The sequence below is a fragment of the Psammomys obesus genome, unplaced genomic scaffold, assembly GCF_907164565.1.
Source record: "Psammomys obesus unplaced genomic scaffold, mPsaObe1.curated_primary_1811, whole genome shotgun sequence".
Lineage (NCBI taxonomy): Eukaryota > Metazoa > Chordata > Mammalia > Rodentia > Muridae > Psammomys > Psammomys obesus.
Genome location: NW_026596051.1, coordinates 22,625,204 through 22,642,637, shown reverse-complemented (window position 1 = coordinate 22,642,637; position 17,434 = coordinate 22,625,204). Strand labels below are relative to the sequence as shown.

The window sequence follows — 17,434 nt, the reverse complement described above, 5'->3', positions numbered from 1 at the left end:
GTCATAGGTAATTAAGTAAGCTGGTTAATTGTCCTCTGACTTCCAGAGTGTGAACAGAAGAATCCTTGCTAATCTCCCTGTCATACCACGCACTGGGCATTGAAACACATTGGACCCTTTAGGAAGGAAGAAAAACAAACAAACAAACAAACAAACAAACAAACAAAACACCTCAAACAACTTAGGGCATCGACACCCTCCCTGTGTTGTAGGACTTCTGATTTGCACTGTGCTTGGTGTCTGGCAGAAGCCTAAGGAGACCTTAGTTGATAATTGGCAACCCTTCAATCTTAGCTGTCCCTTTGACCACAACAACCATTTGCAAGATGTTACACAAATTCATAGCATAGGAGAGAAAGCATGTCTTTACACCTAATGTAAACTTTAAAGTGCTCAGACTTTTTAAGATGCAGATTTAAAGTGATTTTTGTAAACGCACATTTTTTTAAACCTGAAATCTGCAAGCCAACTTTACATTTACTTAAAGATTAAGTAGCCACTGTCATTAAAATTTCTAAGAACTTACCATCCAAAAGGAAGACTTGGTCTAAGTCTCTATGGTGCTTCTAGATTTATAAGCCACAATATATTTTGCCTTCTGAGAGGACTGAGGTTAATCTTTGCACCTGTTAAGTGGCCAGTTGCTCAGAGGAATTTTCTCCTTTAGATGGGAGAGTATTGATTCTAGAAATGCAAATGATAAATATTTATATCCCGATTTTAAGATATGGTTGATATTAAAATAGTTAAAGGAAATTATTTTAATTTGTATTTGGGTCTTTCGTTCTCCTTCCTTTCACTCTCCCTCCCACCCCTCTTTTGTTTTGGTAACTTGCTTTGGAAGGCGACTTGCTCTGGGTTGAAGCTGCCCAGTGTCTCAAGGAGATTCCAGCTTCTTTGCCCTCCAAATCTTAGATTGAGTCACAATATGCAGGTTGGCTCTCACACCAAACCTCTCCGCTTTGGAATGCAGAAGACCTTGATTAGTTTCAGAGGTTTGCCAACCTGCTTAGTTTTGCTAAAGGAGAGCTGAATCCTTCGCGCTTGCCTTGTTAAACTCCAATCTGTTTGAGGCAAAACCTAAGGAGGAGTGCGGGTGTTTCATGGTGACACCGCACACACTGAAGCCAGCTCTTCAAGGGGCTTCTGTCCCTGCTGCAGCGCAAGAGGCTCCTGAGGCCTCTGGTTTGCGCGCACAGCACGGGAGCCTAAAGGGAGTCATCTGCCCACCGGCCGGTAGTGAACGCTGGGTCCGAATACATGTGCAAAGGTGTTGGGGGCCATGAGGAGTTTACGAAAAGGGGTAATGGACAGATAGACCCAAGGTTCGGATCCAGCAGGGGTCTGGGAGCACACCAGAAGTTCAAGGTTTGCAAGGTGGATAAAGTCACCCCACCCACATGCTCCGCCCGTCTCTCCCCACAGACTGAAATCCAAAGAGTCCTCACTAGGTGAGCCGAACCGGCTCCTTCCAGGACTCAGAAGCGCAGACACAGCGTGCTTATTAGCTGAGTAGCTGGAAGTCAGCGCAGGGACGCGCTGGGAGGCAGGACCCGGGGCAGCACCGGAGACAACTGGGCAGCAGTGGGCGCTCGTGATCCTCTTCTGCCCTCTGCGGTCTCTGCGAGCGCCGGCTTCCCAAGTCCCCTCCTCCGGCTCCTGCTCCTCCTCCTGCTCCTCCCATCCTCTGCTCAGGCACCAAAACGCTGTCTGTAAGGTCCTCCGCGCGCTGCAGCCAGGAGCTGCCGCCAGAGCCGGGTCTCTCTCGCTGAGTGCCTGTGTCTATTCCCGGCTCGCCTGCCTTGGGGTGGCTGGAAATTTGCTCCAAGGGGCGCGGGTGCTCGGCGGCGGTGTTGTCCATGGCCCGGCCGGAGAGACGATTGAAGGCGCCGGACCGGCTGGACGGGTACGCGACTCAGGTGAGCGCTGCGCGTGAGGAGTGAGGGCGTCAGGCATGGAAGCAGCCGGTAAGGGCTGCCTTGGTACCTTCCTCTAGTGTCCCGACTTGGGGCAAGTGCAGAGCCCAAGGTGAGTCGAGGCCGAAGCAGGTAGAGTGGAGAGTACACTCTACCGGAGGAAAGACTCGGGGTTTTCTGATCCTGCTATGTCCTGTCCTGGAACCTCATCTCTAGAATTCTCGAGATGGAGTATAAGGGAAGCGAGTTTCCGTCTCTTAAAAGACTGGATTTATGTCCTTAGTTGACTCGGGAGAGTTATCGCTGCCCGCTGCTACGCGACGCACCTTCGTTCCAGGACCCTGTGCATCTGAAGCTGGAGCAGCGGAGCTCTGGAACCAGGGCACAACCTGGGACAGAGAACTGGGCCAGGGGACATCTGACTGGAGTCACTTGGCATCTGGGGTGCGGAAGTCTTGGTCTGGTTTGCCTTTGCACTTGGTAGCAGTAATGGGGAGACTGAGCATCTCCCGGGGTACTTGAAGAGGAAGGCTACAGGCAGGATCTTAAGTATTAAGAAAGCCAGTTACATACGTCTATTGATTTCTCATGTTATTTTTTACTTTTCTCCACCTCAGTTTCTATTTTGGGTACCACCGATAGAGGAGGCGGATGGGGGGGGGGGCGTGGATAAAGGATGTAGGGACACGAACCTGGGAAGCCTATGCTTAGAATGAGCACCACTTACTTGGTGCCCGACCTCTTCAGGTGCGCCCCACACACCCGCCTTTGCAGCAGTGAACTCCACTGCCTTCCTTTCTGTACCCTGCCTTTCCTGGCACTGGAGGGTCAGATCTCTGAAACTAGGGCTCAAGCCGGTAGCAGGATGGAAAAAAAAAAAAAAAAAACTCCAGAGCCAGCTGCCTGCCAGGGATTGGTGGTCTGTGCCAGACTCAGCAATTATTTGTGGGTGCTCTTTATGGCACAGCCTAAGCTAAGAGCGAGCCTGATGTTATTTGCACACGCGGGGCCCTCCACTGGACCAGGAGTAGCACCCTTCCTGTCCAACCCCCACTATGTAAAAGCTATGGTATTCTTGCATTGCCTTGCTTGACTCTTACTTCTCCTCTTCCCACCGTGTTGTCCTGGGCTATTTTTATCTGTAACTCCGCTATGATGCTTTTTTTGGGGGTGAGATCCGAGGAGGCAACTCTGGATTCTGGTCTCCCAGAAGCAGTCTCTGGTTAGCCAGGAGCTGGGGTAAAGAAAGGAGAGACTGGACAGGAGAGAGAGAGGGAGTGAGCCCCCGCTTCCGCCTGAGCTCACCGTTCTAAGGAAAGCTCCACCAGGACCCAGCCTGCCCCACCTCGCAGGTATCACCAGATCGCTAGCACCTTCCCCACTCCCCACGTGCCCCAGCCTTGGGTATATATGGCCAGCTGGTGGATCCCAAAGGAAGTCCTGCGGTCTCAGTTTTGCTCCCAAATCTCACTGTATTTGTTGAAATTCCATTAACAGCTTCCACCCAGGAGTTAATTCCAGGAATCCCACATTTAACTTTAGTTTTTAATAAAAGATAGAAATAGCTCAACTTCTGCACCCCTAGCCCCCGCATTTCTAAAGCTCTAATTGCTTTTGACACTGGGAATTAGTCTTGCTTTCTACTTTTCTAGCCACAGTGAGTAAGGTTAGAATTAGCCCAACCTTTGAAAATCCAGATGAACGTTTAAGCTTCAAATCGCCGTGCTGTCCTTCTGTATTTTCGGAGTGCTTAGTTTTTATTCCATTCACGGTATTGAAACCGACCGTTCGGCCCCCCAGGGACCCTGCACCCACCCCACCCCACCACACCACACACACACACACACACACAGCCAGACATGAGAAGGTGAACTTTTAAAAGAGCCTCTTTGGCGTCAGTTACCCATCCAGCTCTGGTTCGACAGGGATGGACAACTTCCTGACTAAGCACTCTAAAGTCTCTGCAGTTAATTAGCCAGCAGCCAGAGAGGATGTCTTAGTGAGCAAGGCTGAGCTATGCTCCTGGGCTTCACATCCTCCACCAAGCTGCTGTGCCTGCAATATACTACGACTTTCGGATGGAAAGTTTTGAACAGGGAAGCTGGGGACGAAACGATGCCTTGGTCTTGCAAAGGGAATTTTGGACACGCGGAGGAGGGCCCTTGCCCCTGGTGGGGGAGCAAAGGCTTTATCCCTCCAGCAGATTATCGCCTTCCTGCACCTTGTTAAGCAGAATGAGCTTTGCCTTACTCGAACTCCTTTATATAGCTGGGACTTGTGTTTTCATCCTCAAAAGAAGAAATTCTCAGCCTTGAAAATTCCAGGGATTCTCTGAAGGGAAAAGCTTCATGGGAGCTTTTCTTGTCTTAAGTTAAAATTCAGTGGCCATTTCAAAGCAGCTGGGGACAGGCTCACTGGTCTATGCTGCTCAGCTCTGTGCTCTGCCTTTCTGAGACCAAGCAAGCACCCTGGGTGGCACACAGCTACCAGCAGGACTGGGCCATGCTCTCTCTTATGTGGTTAGATTTAGAGGCAGAGATAGGCAAACTTGTGGATGCTTTAATGGAACATAGAGTGCCTGTCATGATTGTCTAGGCACCCGTTTCAGGGCCTGGGCTGGGAAGTGTAGAAATTTCTTCAGCTGCTCTGTGGCAAGTGTACTGGCTTCCTAGAAGGTACAGAAGGCAGGGAGTTTGTAGCTAAGGTTAGAAATTACCAATGCTGCTGTTTCGGAGTCCTCAAACTGAGCTCTGGCCTTCTGCTTTCTACCCATGCTGGCTTTCCTGAAAGGGAAAGTAAGAGACTGAGACCACAGACAGGGGTGAAACCAACTTCTGGCCCCATGACCTTAGGCTGACTGTTTTCTCTCTCTAAAACTCATATAGTCTTTCCTGCAGATTAGTGACTGGAAGATGATTAAGAGGAAGAGATAAAATACACATAAAACACATTTCACTGACTGTAGAACACTTGTGAAATTTTGTTTATTGTTTTTGTCCTTCTGGCATTTTTATTTTATATCTACTTAATGTCCAAGTTAATTGTAATTGGGGTGTGCCTGAGTTCATCACATGTACTAAACATTAAATGAGGGCATATTTCAATAAGCTTTGTCTTATGTGCACTCTACATGAATTACATCAGCACTGAGCCCCACTGTTTCTAAGAATTATCATTTTAATATTCAGGATCAGTACTAAGTTTTAGAGTAGATTTTCTTCTTTGTCTTCTTTGAAACAGGGTTGTTTATCCTGGGCTGACCTCAAACTTGCTGTGCAGCTAAATCTGACCTTGGAGTCATCTGGTCCCCTTGCTCCCAACTCCAAGTGATGGGGTTACACACACGAACCATAGCACCCAGTTACTATAGGGCTGTGGTTCAAACCATTGTGCTAGACAAGCACTCTTCCCATTGACCTCCATGCCTTGCCCTTCACTGTTTTTTGCTGCAGCTATGCTCTTAAGTTCAGTATGTACATATGTCTTAACAAGATGTTTTTGGAGGGAGGAACTTAATATTGCTTAATAAAAACCAGAGAAAAGTTAAAGAGCAATGACTCAGCTAGGGGAACATGATGCATGACCAGTTTCATGCATCTCCCTTGTCTAACTTGGTCATCTGCACAGAGTGTTTGCTTTTCTTTCTTTTTATCGATGTTTCAGAATTTGTCCCCAGAGCCTAGTTCAGTATCAAGCACTAAATAGGCAGTCCCTAAATGTGTTCAGAAAAGTGAATGAATGATTGAATGGAATCTTCACAGCTATTCGGGGGAACAGATGGCATCATTTCTATTTTAACAATTGAGAATCTGCAGATTAGGAAACGTTGTCGGTTTCTGAAGGTACAGAGGATTCCAGATTGGAATGCAGATCTATGTGTTCCCATTGCATCCTTCAGTACTGCATTGGGTGCTTCTACCTCCATCACCACTACATATCTAAAAGGTACCAAGCAACCAAATATCATTCTTTTATAGGGAATCTCACTGTCTTGCTTCAGAGAGATGCTCCTAGTTGGAGGCAGAGTTTCATTTCCTAGTTTGTATCTTGCAGCCCTGAACTCAGTTAAAAGATCCCACCAGGGGATTGGAATCAGGAGGGAGCAACTTAAGGACACAGGAACTGTGGAGTGTTTATCGCCAGCTTGGGTCATGGATCAAGTGGTTGGCGTCAGCAGGAGCATCCAAGTCTCAGGGATGTGCTCCCAGTGGAACCATTCCTTGGGTACCATTTTGACATGATCCCTAGAGTCTGTTTCTCTTCATTCCTTCTCATTTTCCAACCCTGGATTTTCGGCATCTCACTAGTTCCTAGAGGCAACACATAGTCTTCAAACAAATTTCTTTTTGTTTCTGAGTTAAGAAGCATCGCAAGCAGCTGATGCACGCAGCCTCTACAATCCATCTTCAGGACTGCCTCTGGCATGAAGCCTTCTCAGCTCCTTCCACCCACAGGGAATTAAGTCCATAGCTTTTGTAGGCCGTTAGAATAATATTTACTGGGCCATAGTTTGTCAATAGTTATGTGCTACCAGGAGAGGACTAGAAAAATGAATACATTATTCTTCTAAGAAAAGGCTTAAACATAACAGAAATAGATCCCAAAGGACATCTTTCCTAAATTTTTTTCTCCTGCATACTGCCAGCTGTTTGGTAGCTTTCCAGCAGGGGTCGCAATGCCTTCAGCCTGCACAGACAGAAAGCCAGGCCTAGAGCTCAGATCCAACACTTTGTTGCCAGTGAAACCTATGGCCTAACCTTGCCAGGTTTTACTTACTGTTTAATATAAATTGCAGGTTTGTAGTTGTAGTAAAATTTACTGACATCAGGTTCTAGCAGCTAACGCAACATGTCTAAATAGTACATGCGGGCACAACAGAGCATTTTTCTGTAAAGGGGCCTTGGAGCCTTCCCACAGACTTGCAGACTATGTGGCTTCTGGGTGCTTGGGATAGAAGGGAATTCGGGTTGGAATGTGACTCTAAAGAGCTTACCTGTAAGTAAGATCACAACAGGACTGTGGGGAAAGACTGCTGTGATCACTTCCTTTCATGTGGATAGAGCATCGGCTTCAGCCAGATTGGGATGCCTGTGGTCCTTGTCTCAGTAAGCACTTTCAGAATCCCATTTAGACCATTAACTCATTAGCTGAGTTTCAGCCCTGTGCCACTTACAGTCTTCCTACCAGAAGCACAGCAGGGGATAAAACAGATGGAAATCCGTACTCATGCTCACATCTTCCAGGGGAGAATGCAAAGACAGAGAGCTAATGGAAAGCTCACCTACTTAGAGTGGGGTATGTTAAGGTTGAAAAAAATCAGGGAAGTTTGATATGAAATGTCAGGGTAGTGGATAAGTTGCAAAGCCTTGGGCAGGTAACCAATATAAAGTTTCACTCTCTGACACACAACAGTTTTCAGTGTGGGAGTATGGAGTCTTGGTTGTATCCTGCAATTTTAAATTAACTTCTGATATTTCTCTGCATATTTCTCTTTAAGTGATAAGTGGGCATGTTGAGCATCTGCCTTGCACCAGACATTGTGTTAGGTATGATGGTGGACCACCAAACCCATCAATGATATTATAGACCAACATGGAAGGCATCAATACAGGATCACAGGTGATTAGATCACCAGAGCTGTGAAGGGGAGTGGAGAAGATGTCCTTGTAGATAGTCCATGCTTAGAACATTGGTGTTCAGCACCTTTTTAATTGAACAGTGAATACATATATGTGCCAGAAATAGTTTACCTGTGTGCATTCCGACTTGTTTTTCATGCCTTGATTCCATCCATAGTGCCAATTTCTTTGGAGCTGTAGCTTCTTTGAATGACACGAACTTTTCTTAAAAATTGTTATTATTTTGTCTCTTGGGAGCAAAATATTTAAATTTTTTTCAAAGTATGAAGTGTGCCTGTGCCCTTGGAGACCATCTTCTAAACCCGCCTGACTTTTACTGATAGGCAGTTGTCCAGGAGATGAAGAAATATTTTTCATTCCTGACGAACTTACACTTTAGCAAACAATAAGATAAATTAGCAAGGTTGTGCATAAAATGTGGGAAGTGTTCTACTGTCTTTAGTGGGCTCATCTCAGAGATAAGCCTCTTTCGTCACTGTTCCCTTTGTTCACAAGGCCTTTCTTAAGACAATGTGTAGCTCTGGAGTGTGCTTAGCTATGGTTATCCTGCTACTTGACTGACTCACTTGCTTACTATGCTGCAACTCCCCCACAAGGAGATACGCTCCATGAGAGCAAAGACCTGGAGGTGTATGTTTGTTTCAGGTTCCGGAACTCTGTGTCTGCTCCCAACTACTGACACAAAAAGGAAACCCTGAGAGTCTTCATCTGGTAAAACGAAGGAGGGCTTCATGGGGGAAGAAATACATAAGAAAAAAGAGAAACATATTAGAGAGAAAAGAAAACAATAATACTCAAATATAGTCAAAATTTGTATAAATCCAATTACTGAGAACCCAACAAATTATTCTGGGATCTCCAAAGTATAAATTCAGCTGAGTATCTGATCCCTTAGCAGGAGCCCATTGCTGAGGCCTTCTTAGCCACGTGAAGCTCTCTGACCCAGAAAGAATGTAGTTGATAAGGTCTTACTTTGACAGCTGATGATAATATGAGCTGTCCTCACCCTGTCCCCTCAGTCCTGCAAAGGTGAGACATTCTTCCATTTATGTTTAAGGAAACTGAGGCGTGGAAATCAGTCACTCTGTTTCTACTCCCCGTGTGAAGTGGGTAGGTCCTGGACCTGCAGCCAGAATCCTCCACCTGTGCTGAGCAGATAGCTGGAGATTATTCAGCCCAGAGGACTGAAAGACTAAACACACTCTGTAAGTGAAGAAATTCACATAGACTGGAAACTGTTCACGTCTTCCTTTCTCCGTCAAGAACTTCCACCTCAGCGTTTTACATCTTGTCGCCTTTCCCCTGGAATTCCTGCAGATTCAGTGCCTGTGAGCCCTGCAGTGGGTTGTTTTATGTAAATGTCTTCATTCTTTCATTTAGGAGAGTCAATCAAAGTCCTGTATCAGCAGTTAGAATACAGTGAGAGAAAGGTGATTGCAGATGAAGCTGAAATGAAAAGGCATGCTTGCCTCGCTGTGCTTGGAAAAATAACTAGTTCAGAAACAGGAACAGATTAGGCTGAGAGTCTCCTCTAGAAAACTGGTTTGCCCTTGACTCCCAGCCCTTCTCCAAACAGACCCTTCCCTGACTAGGAAGGAAAGAGGAACTGGGTGCCAGAGACAGATATCCAAGATTCTATTTCTGAATTATTTTGCTTTCCTGGTATCATGTGCCTGTGTTGGCTTGCAATAATGGATGACTTTTCTGGGCCCGAATTTTCTCAACATTATTCTGAAGATATAAAGACATAAAAGTGCCTAGTGCTATGTTCAGAAAGTGGTTTATATAAAGTTGATAGGTTTTGCAGATGAAAATATAAAAGTGCCAATTAAATTTGAATTTTAGACAAATGATAAACAACTGTTTAGGTATAGTACAGATACTTAAGAATGTATTTACTGTAAGCTGAGAGTATTGGTTAGTGGGAGGGTGTGTGCCTCGTCTCCCTGAGTACTGGGATCAGTCTGTGATCATGTCTGTCTGCTATCCTATATCTTTCTAAGTCCCACTAACTTCCTATGTCGTCTGAGAAATCACTTTTCTGAAAACTCCAAACCATATGAATATGAAGCTAAGGAAAGGGTTATACTGTAATCTCAAAGGTGAAATGGTTTGGCCTGAGGGACTGGTCCAAGATGAAAAAGAAATGTTGTTTTCTCTGGTAAGCTAAGCAAAGAGCAGCCTAGCCTAGGAGATCTTATTTACCTGCTAAAAAGAGGGAGACAGACCTGGAATGTATTTAGTAACTGAGACACATGTTCTTTCTTTAAGAACATGATATCATAAGCCAGGCCTTTCTTAGCCATCAGTGGGAGAAGGAATTTCAACCTGTGAGGTTCCAGAGGGGTACTGAGTCCATCAAGATGGGGCCTTACTAAATGCAAATATCTCTCCAAGCTCATCTCTGTAGACCTAGTATTAGAATCCCTAATTCTGTGTGTTTAGCTAGCAATACAGGGAGAACCCAGGAAACTAGAAAGAGGCCATTGGGAGGATTATGGCATAAAGGAGAGGAGGATAGTAAAACATAGGCAATGTGAAAGTAGAGGGAAATAGAGGGAAAATTTAAGCAAGAAGGTATGAGGGAATAGGAAAGACAAGGCAGTAGGTAGGAGGGTTAACCAGATGAAAGCATGGGGGAGCAGCCTTATCAGGCCTCAGTAGAGGACAATGCAGCCACTTTTGATGAGAACTGATAGACTAAGATCAGAAAGAAGAGGAGAACCTCCCCTATCAGTGGACTTGGGGAGTGGCATGCATGCAGAAAGGGGAGGGAGGGTGGGATCAGGAGGGGCGGAGGGAGGGGCTTATGGGGGGATACAAAATGAATAAAGTGTAATTAATAAAAAATTAACAAAAAATAGAAAATTTGGTTACCTTGTAACCAAATTAAAATATGAAATTTATTTTTTTTAATAAACTGTTTGAAGGGAGATACTCAGCATAGCTGAAAATGTTGCCCCTAGAAGTCATGGGTTATTAAAAAAAGAGCCCTGAGTCAGGGATAGGATATGTCCTTATGAGTTGTTGGTAAAGGATCCACAATCCGGTACCAGATCTTATCATTTTCATGGTCCCCGGCCAGAACCGGAGAGTAAGGCAAGGTTGCTAAAGACACCATGTCCCTTGGGTGTATAACTCAGAGAAGTCAAGCTGGAATAGAAATGGAAGTATCATCCCTTCTGCAAGCTAGCTTTCATGGTTCTGGAAGGTGCTGGACAGGCTCCTGGGGAAGTGTGAGGAGGAAGGTGTCAGCCAATGGCCTTAGACAGCTATGATCCTGCTGTAAAACCAGCCTGCCAGGCAAGATGTATCTACTTGTGTGACAGTGTCACCACTGGAATGGGTGTAATCAACTGGTGTTCTCTGGGTGGACTTGAGACTTGCCTCATGAGAGAGAATCCATGCCTTGTGTACAGTAAACCTGATCAAAAACCCATGGCATGGGAGATAATGTGACATAATGGAACCAAATACTGTTGCTCAGCTAAACTGCCAGTGTGAAGCTTCCATCTAAACCTTTATGTGTATAACCATAGATGTTAATCCTCTCCTGCCAGTGAACGCAGAGGTTCATAGCTACATCAGGTGCTGAGAATAAGTGACAGATAAGATGAGGGTTTACCTCTTAAATAATTTCTACCAACCTCTATGAGGCAAAGGGAACATTAGGAGGAAACGAATAGGGCTGTGACACATTATCTTTTACTGAGATATACCCATTGTGATCGTGGCCTAACAGTAGCTGAAGATACCTACACTGGGTCAACACAAGTGGAGCTTGAATGGAGGAGGGACTCAGAGGGCCCTGTCCTTCACTGTTGATCTATTTGGCTGATAGATTTAGGGAGTGGAGGGAATCATTTTCTTTATTTGAATCCCCACCGGTGACCTCAGCAGGCTCCAGTACCTGGTTCCAATCCAGTGGCCACACTGATGAACCTGGTTAAACCAACTAAGTCACAAAATCAAACCAAAAGTCAGGAAACTAGGGTTGAGATGGTGGATGCTGCTCTATACAGCTGAGAGGGAGATAAGGAGCATATCATTTACAATTCTTTATAGACACGTATGCCATTGTCAAATAGAAAAATTAATAACGAAAGAAAGGTTAGATATCCATGGGGTTCCGCTGATTCCAGATGTATAGCACTTTACAAGCTCACCCCTGAAACTCTTCTTCCATCAGATGATTGCAAAGCTTGGCAGCCCAGTAGAGGCCTTTCAGATGTACTGGGCTTGGTTGGACTGAGTGGAGATGCCACAAAGATTGTTGGAGCATGTTGTGAAAATAGATGTGAGTGTGTCTGATCAGGCAGGCACTTGATAGGGAATCAGATCTGCAAGGAGTTGTTGCACATTTAGTTTCTAAGGCAATTTTTTAAAGTTTCCTTGCTTAAGATAAAATAATTTATTCTGTTGCATAGAGTATTAATTCCTTGTGTAACACGAACTTTCTAATAATGTGTTTCTATAGAATATTGTCTAGAAAAATATGGGTAGAATGGCATTCAGTTACCCAGCCAGTTGGATCTGGTTGACGTTTACTTTTCTATGTATAAACCATACCATAGAAGGTAAGTTGCACCACATGATGTTAAGCCTCAGTCTTCCCATCTGGAAAACGGGCATGCTTGAATATTTAAGAGACAGTTGTTTAGTGCAAAGTTAACCAAATAAACTATGTCAAGAGATATTCAGTGCTTGTCAGATAGTGTCACATGAATCTGACAGCATATGATGACAATTTCCCTGGGTAGGAAATTGAATGATGTATCATGGAGGCCAAGAACTAAAGCTCATACAATATATTAATAGAGCAGTGTCTCAGCCTTTTGTTTTACCAGTCTTAACTTATCTTACCCATGTGAAACAGCAATGATGAAATAGTATAGGATGAGGACAAGAGAAGACCAAGAGCATATGTTGTGCAAGAGAAAAGTGGAGACAGGAAGGAGCAGAGAACAAAGGGAGAGAAAAGAAGGTGAGACAAGAGAAAAGCCAATAGGAGCAGACAAACAGAGTTCAAGGGCAGGGAATCTGGTAACATGTGGCAGGACTGTCCTCAGCAAACCCTGCTTTCATCCCCACGCAGGCGTTTAGGCTAAAGCTCAGGATCCCAAAGTAATGCTCTTGATATGGAAGGGAAGGTATAAAAAGCTGTAATCATCAAGCAGGAGAGAAGCTGGGGATCCTGATGCAGCATCAAGTTGCAGATGAAAAGACAAGGGCACTGAGTGCCACCTTGTGGAGGGACCAGCCACTGTGCCTCTGCTGGTCCTCTGGTGAGGTGGGCTTCTCTTCCGGTTAAACTTTCAATTTTCAGTTTTTGAAGTAACCCTTGGAAAAGCCTTTCAGAGTGGCATCCTGTCTGGTCTGTCCTCCCTGGGAATGGGGGTTCTGGGAGAATTCTCTCTCCTCCTGCCACTGTAAGCCCCATCTACATGCCTTGTGTGAATGATCTCTTCAAGGGAATACCAGATCCATCCTTTATCAATCTTCCTGGGAAGTAAGACCACACACAGGGCTAAAGCTCTCTTCTGAGAGTAGTCGGAGTTCACAGTGACCCTGAGCACAAGAAAATATCGACGACCAGGAAAGAAGGGGTTTTCCATTGTATTTCATATTTGGGAAGTGCTTTTGCTTTTAAAAGCCTTCATTGTTTTATCTGTAAAATGTTTTCTATTTCACAAGTTACCTTATTTGTAACGTATGTAGAGCATCTGTTACAAAGCCTGGCACATAGACAGGATCAATATCGTGGCACCTAATACTCCTCATTAGTTTCTGATTTTTGGAACGGCAGATTTTGATTGAAAGTCAGATCAAGAATGCCATCTTGATTGAGTATAGCAGATTGCCCGTTTTTGTGGGTTGGTGCCCCTCACCAGCTTAATGAAAGGTCACAGTGTCCCTCACACAAGTGCTCTCACTATGTTTCTCTAAAGTAAGAAATTATTGACTGGGGGGTGGGAGGGGGCTTTTGTCCTTTAAGCAAGAAGAGAAACCTGAAAAACCTCTAGATTGTCCCAATCGTTCCTAGCAACCAAAAATTAGCCCAAAGGTAAATAGGTGTGTGTGTGGGTATGTGTGTGTGTGTGTGTGTGTGGGTGTGTGTGTGGGTGTGTGTATGTGTACGTGTGTATGTCTATGTGTATGTATGTGTGTATATGTCTGTGTATATGCACAAATATAATAGGAAACTGAGGCACAGAGGTACTTGGAACAATGAAAGCAGAAAATTAATTGGCTATGGCAACCCTGAATCGATCCCTCTTACTTTAAGCAACTATTACAGCTGTGTTTATCCACGGCAGTCAGTGATTGATCAGGCTGAATTTCATAACTTCTTTTTTATTGCTATCTTCAGCTGAAATACAGATCTTTTATCCTCCTGCTTTCCTCTCTTTCCCTCCTCTGGCTCCGTAACATTTGCAGCCGTTTGCAGTTTGCAACATTTTTCTCTGTTAGTCTCTCCTGATGTCTTGGACAATCATTGCAAAACTCAGCGATAAACAGAAACCTCCCTGTCCCCCAGTGCAATGGGGAATCCAAGGGACTGTGGTGTTGAATTCTTAGACATAGACGTGATTTCATTCCACAACAGAAGGTTTCAGAACAGATGTCACCTTGAGCAGGTAAATCATCTCACTCTTCCTCATAATTTTAATTATACAATTCTCTTTGCTCATTTATTTAATATTAAATCTATTTCAGGGGATGAAGTTACAGAGATTCGAGAATTTGCCTAGAGTTCCCCAAAGCCCAACAGACTATTGTTGACACATAATAACTGTTGAATGAAAACACCAGAGACCCTTCCACCCCCCTTTTCAGTCTTCAAGATTAAGTTCAATGATGCATTTAATGGTGATTTTAATGACAGTCCATTTAATTAGTTGGAGCATTTAATGCATATAGGAGGTGTGTAAATGCTCTCTCTTCTTGTTCCGCTTTTCTTTTAAAAAGTGAAAGTATTAATGAGCTTGCAAGTTGGGCAGCCAGTATGCCTACTGAAATTTCTCACCATTCTGTTCTCTGTAATCTGATGAGGTGAGCCCTGTGCCTTCCCTCACATAGATGAGTGGCATGAATATCCCCAGATTGGGTGCACACTTCTTCCTGGCTGGTGCCTCTGTGCCTTTTTCTCATCAGGTTTACACTGGCTCATTCTTAGTTCTTTCTGGATGATCTCCTGATACACAGCCTCCTCATCCCATGGCAAATTATTTCCCACTTGGAGAATAGGGAATATCCGTTATCTACATGAAGGTCTCGGGTGGCAGAAAGGGCCTGTGAATTTAGGAGCCATCTTGTGTGTGCTTCATTGCACTGTGTTCACTTTCCCTTCAGGCTTTTCAAGCAGGCTTTCCTGCTCTGCTTGAAACAGTAGCTGCTCTCTTTCAGGATATCTGAAAGACTTGAGTGTGCAGAGGCCTGCCACCAGCCTTCATGAAACAAGCAACTCAAGGAAGAGATGCCGAGAAGTAGGTGCTCATCTCAAGCTTGGGCAGCTTGACTAAGCAAGGGCACCTCTCCTGTGCTGAAAAAGCACTGCTCGTCCAGGTGACATGGTTATGACCACTGCTGACTTGACTACGTCCCTGAGGACTTGGGTCCCAGACAACAGTTCAACCAATTCTGCTTGTTGATTGATGCCTTGCCCTGAGTACAGGTGCAACAAGGCAGTAGAAAATGAAATGTAAGTAGATGGCTCTGTTGCTCAAGGTTCAAGGGAAGGATGTGGTCCTTGTAGTTGGAAAGTGAAAGTACTATTATTATGAACTCAAAGCTCATTTATTATAAATAGAAACATCAGCTTTGAGGGCAAGCTCATATGTTACTTCACACTTCCTGAGTTCAGACGCACAGCTGCCCTTTGCCTCCTAAGGGAGTTAATGCACCCTTTGCAGATGTTCCTTCTGTGGTCAAGGTCATTGTTCCCAGTGCTCTGTCTTTGGTTGGGCTCACTCAGCAGAGCCTTTCTGTGAAACAGCTCTCCCTGGGCTCCAACGTTCCTGCTCCCAGTAGTAGACCATTATTTTTGAGTCTTGCAGGTTGAGCCAGCTCATCCTGATCCCATTCACAGTCTAAACTTCATCACGCTTGTTGCAAAAGAAGTTGTGTAAAGACCTTGGGTTGACATCTGGCCACTTGGTAGGAATCTAGTTGCAAAGCCCACTAGGGTTGGGCCCAGCAGGGTTAGGCAGATCAGTGTGTGAGATTATTGTCACCTTCTCCCTTTCCTTACCTGGGTAGTTTTTAAGGTTCTCTGATAACAACAAATTGTCTCTTAATAGCTGTCCTTCATAAATACCATGCTAGAAGCCTTTGTGTTCTCTATTATGCCTATCTTTATTTCTGTTATTGTTTCATCTGTAACTAACACTAAGAAATGATCCTTTTTATTTTTGGAAAAAAGCTTTTCGTCTTGCCAAATGTTAGTGTTTGGAATGGTGAAATTTCCTCTCAAACTTAGGACAATTATTTAAAGAGATAGAATATGGTTCTTTTAAAATCCAAATTATTATTGCTTTTGTCTAGGTTATGACAGCAAATTCCTGTTATCTTACCAAGTTCCTGTTTATTGAAAGTCTTCCTTGTATCAAGAAAGTTAATATGATGCTTATGATAGTTCATTTAATTCTGATATCCACCCAAGCATGACAGTAGGGTAAACTTTCTGAATGGAAAGTGGAGGTCCTGATGGAAAAGGATAGCCTCCGAGGAGACAGACCCGAGCCTGGAGTTAAACATGAAGCGCCTAGTATACCTTACTTTATTTTCACATTTCCTCATCCCTGTGCTGTAGCCTGGACTTCAGTCAAACGTGCTGACCTTTGTTCTGATTCTCATCAGACACTAAGTGATCTTCAGTATCTTCTCCAAGGAACACACTGAAAACTTCTTTCGGTTGCTAATTTCTTATCACCTCTGGTCTTTTGCCTTTCATTGTGAAAGGGATTAGTCCTCTGTCCAGTTTCTTTGCAGTGTGTTCTTGGAGAGAGATATTGAAATACAACCTGTTATAACGGTATAATACCACTGCTGTCCTAACTTTCTTCATCCTTGAAATAACTAGGCATCACTTAGAGACAGTTCTCCAGTCTATTTGATCTCTTCTAGACCATATCTTTGGTCCAATTAATATTAATTGAATAAGTGTAAGCTGTGATCTGAAAACAGTAGGTTTTCCTATTAAAAATGGTGTTGTATCCCCACATTTTTTTTCACCAAAACACCTTAGCAGCTTGGAAATTTGGTATGTGTTGCTGCATTTGAGCCGTGTGTGTTAGGCTGATGGATGGTGAAAAGGCTTTATGGCTAACTCATCATCCTGTTTGGAATCTGGGGAAATTATTGTGATACATGAAAATATGTCTTAATTTTCTGAATGTTTCTCTTTTACGGTGTGTGTTAAATGGTCAGAATCTGTGTCTTAATTACTTCCCTGTTTGAATGAGGTCTAGAATATTTCCAAGTTTTGAACAAGGTCACAAAGAAGTCATAGCACAATGCTGGACTAAGCCCCAGCTCCCAACAGTAGCTTAACATGGCTTCATTTCCATGTACTGGCCCTTTCAAGCAAAGGAAATGTTGTGGAGACCTGTTGTACGTGTCTGAGATTATCTAGGTTAGTTACGTAGACCACCTGAATAGAGCCTTTATCTGCTACAATGGAAGGCACAAGTCAGAGAGTGACAATGGCTGACATTTCATGAGGGTTTTCTCTATGCCAGGGCCCCTCTTTAGTCCTTTCTATACTCACACTTCCTTTGGTTCTCAGACAATCCTACAAAGTCGGTACTGTTACAATCTTCACATCTCAGATAAGAAAACGAGGCACACAGATCACAGGATTTTCTGGGCTAAACAGAA

General features: G+C 44.2%; 1 protein-coding gene across 1 annotated transcript in view; it reads left to right on the top strand.

Annotated features, from left to right (window-relative positions):
* The first annotated feature begins 1,699 nt into the window (after positions 1 to 1,699).
* Hs3st1 (heparan sulfate-glucosamine 3-sulfotransferase 1) overlaps positions 1,700 to 17,434 on the top strand; it is a 32,543-nt gene continuing 16,808 nt past the window's right edge. Inside the window, exon 1 of the mRNA XM_055624009.1 lies at positions 1,700 to 1,919. The gene's annotated coding sequence lies outside the window, so the exon portion shown is untranslated. The remainder of the gene's footprint in view (positions 1,920 to 17,434) is intronic.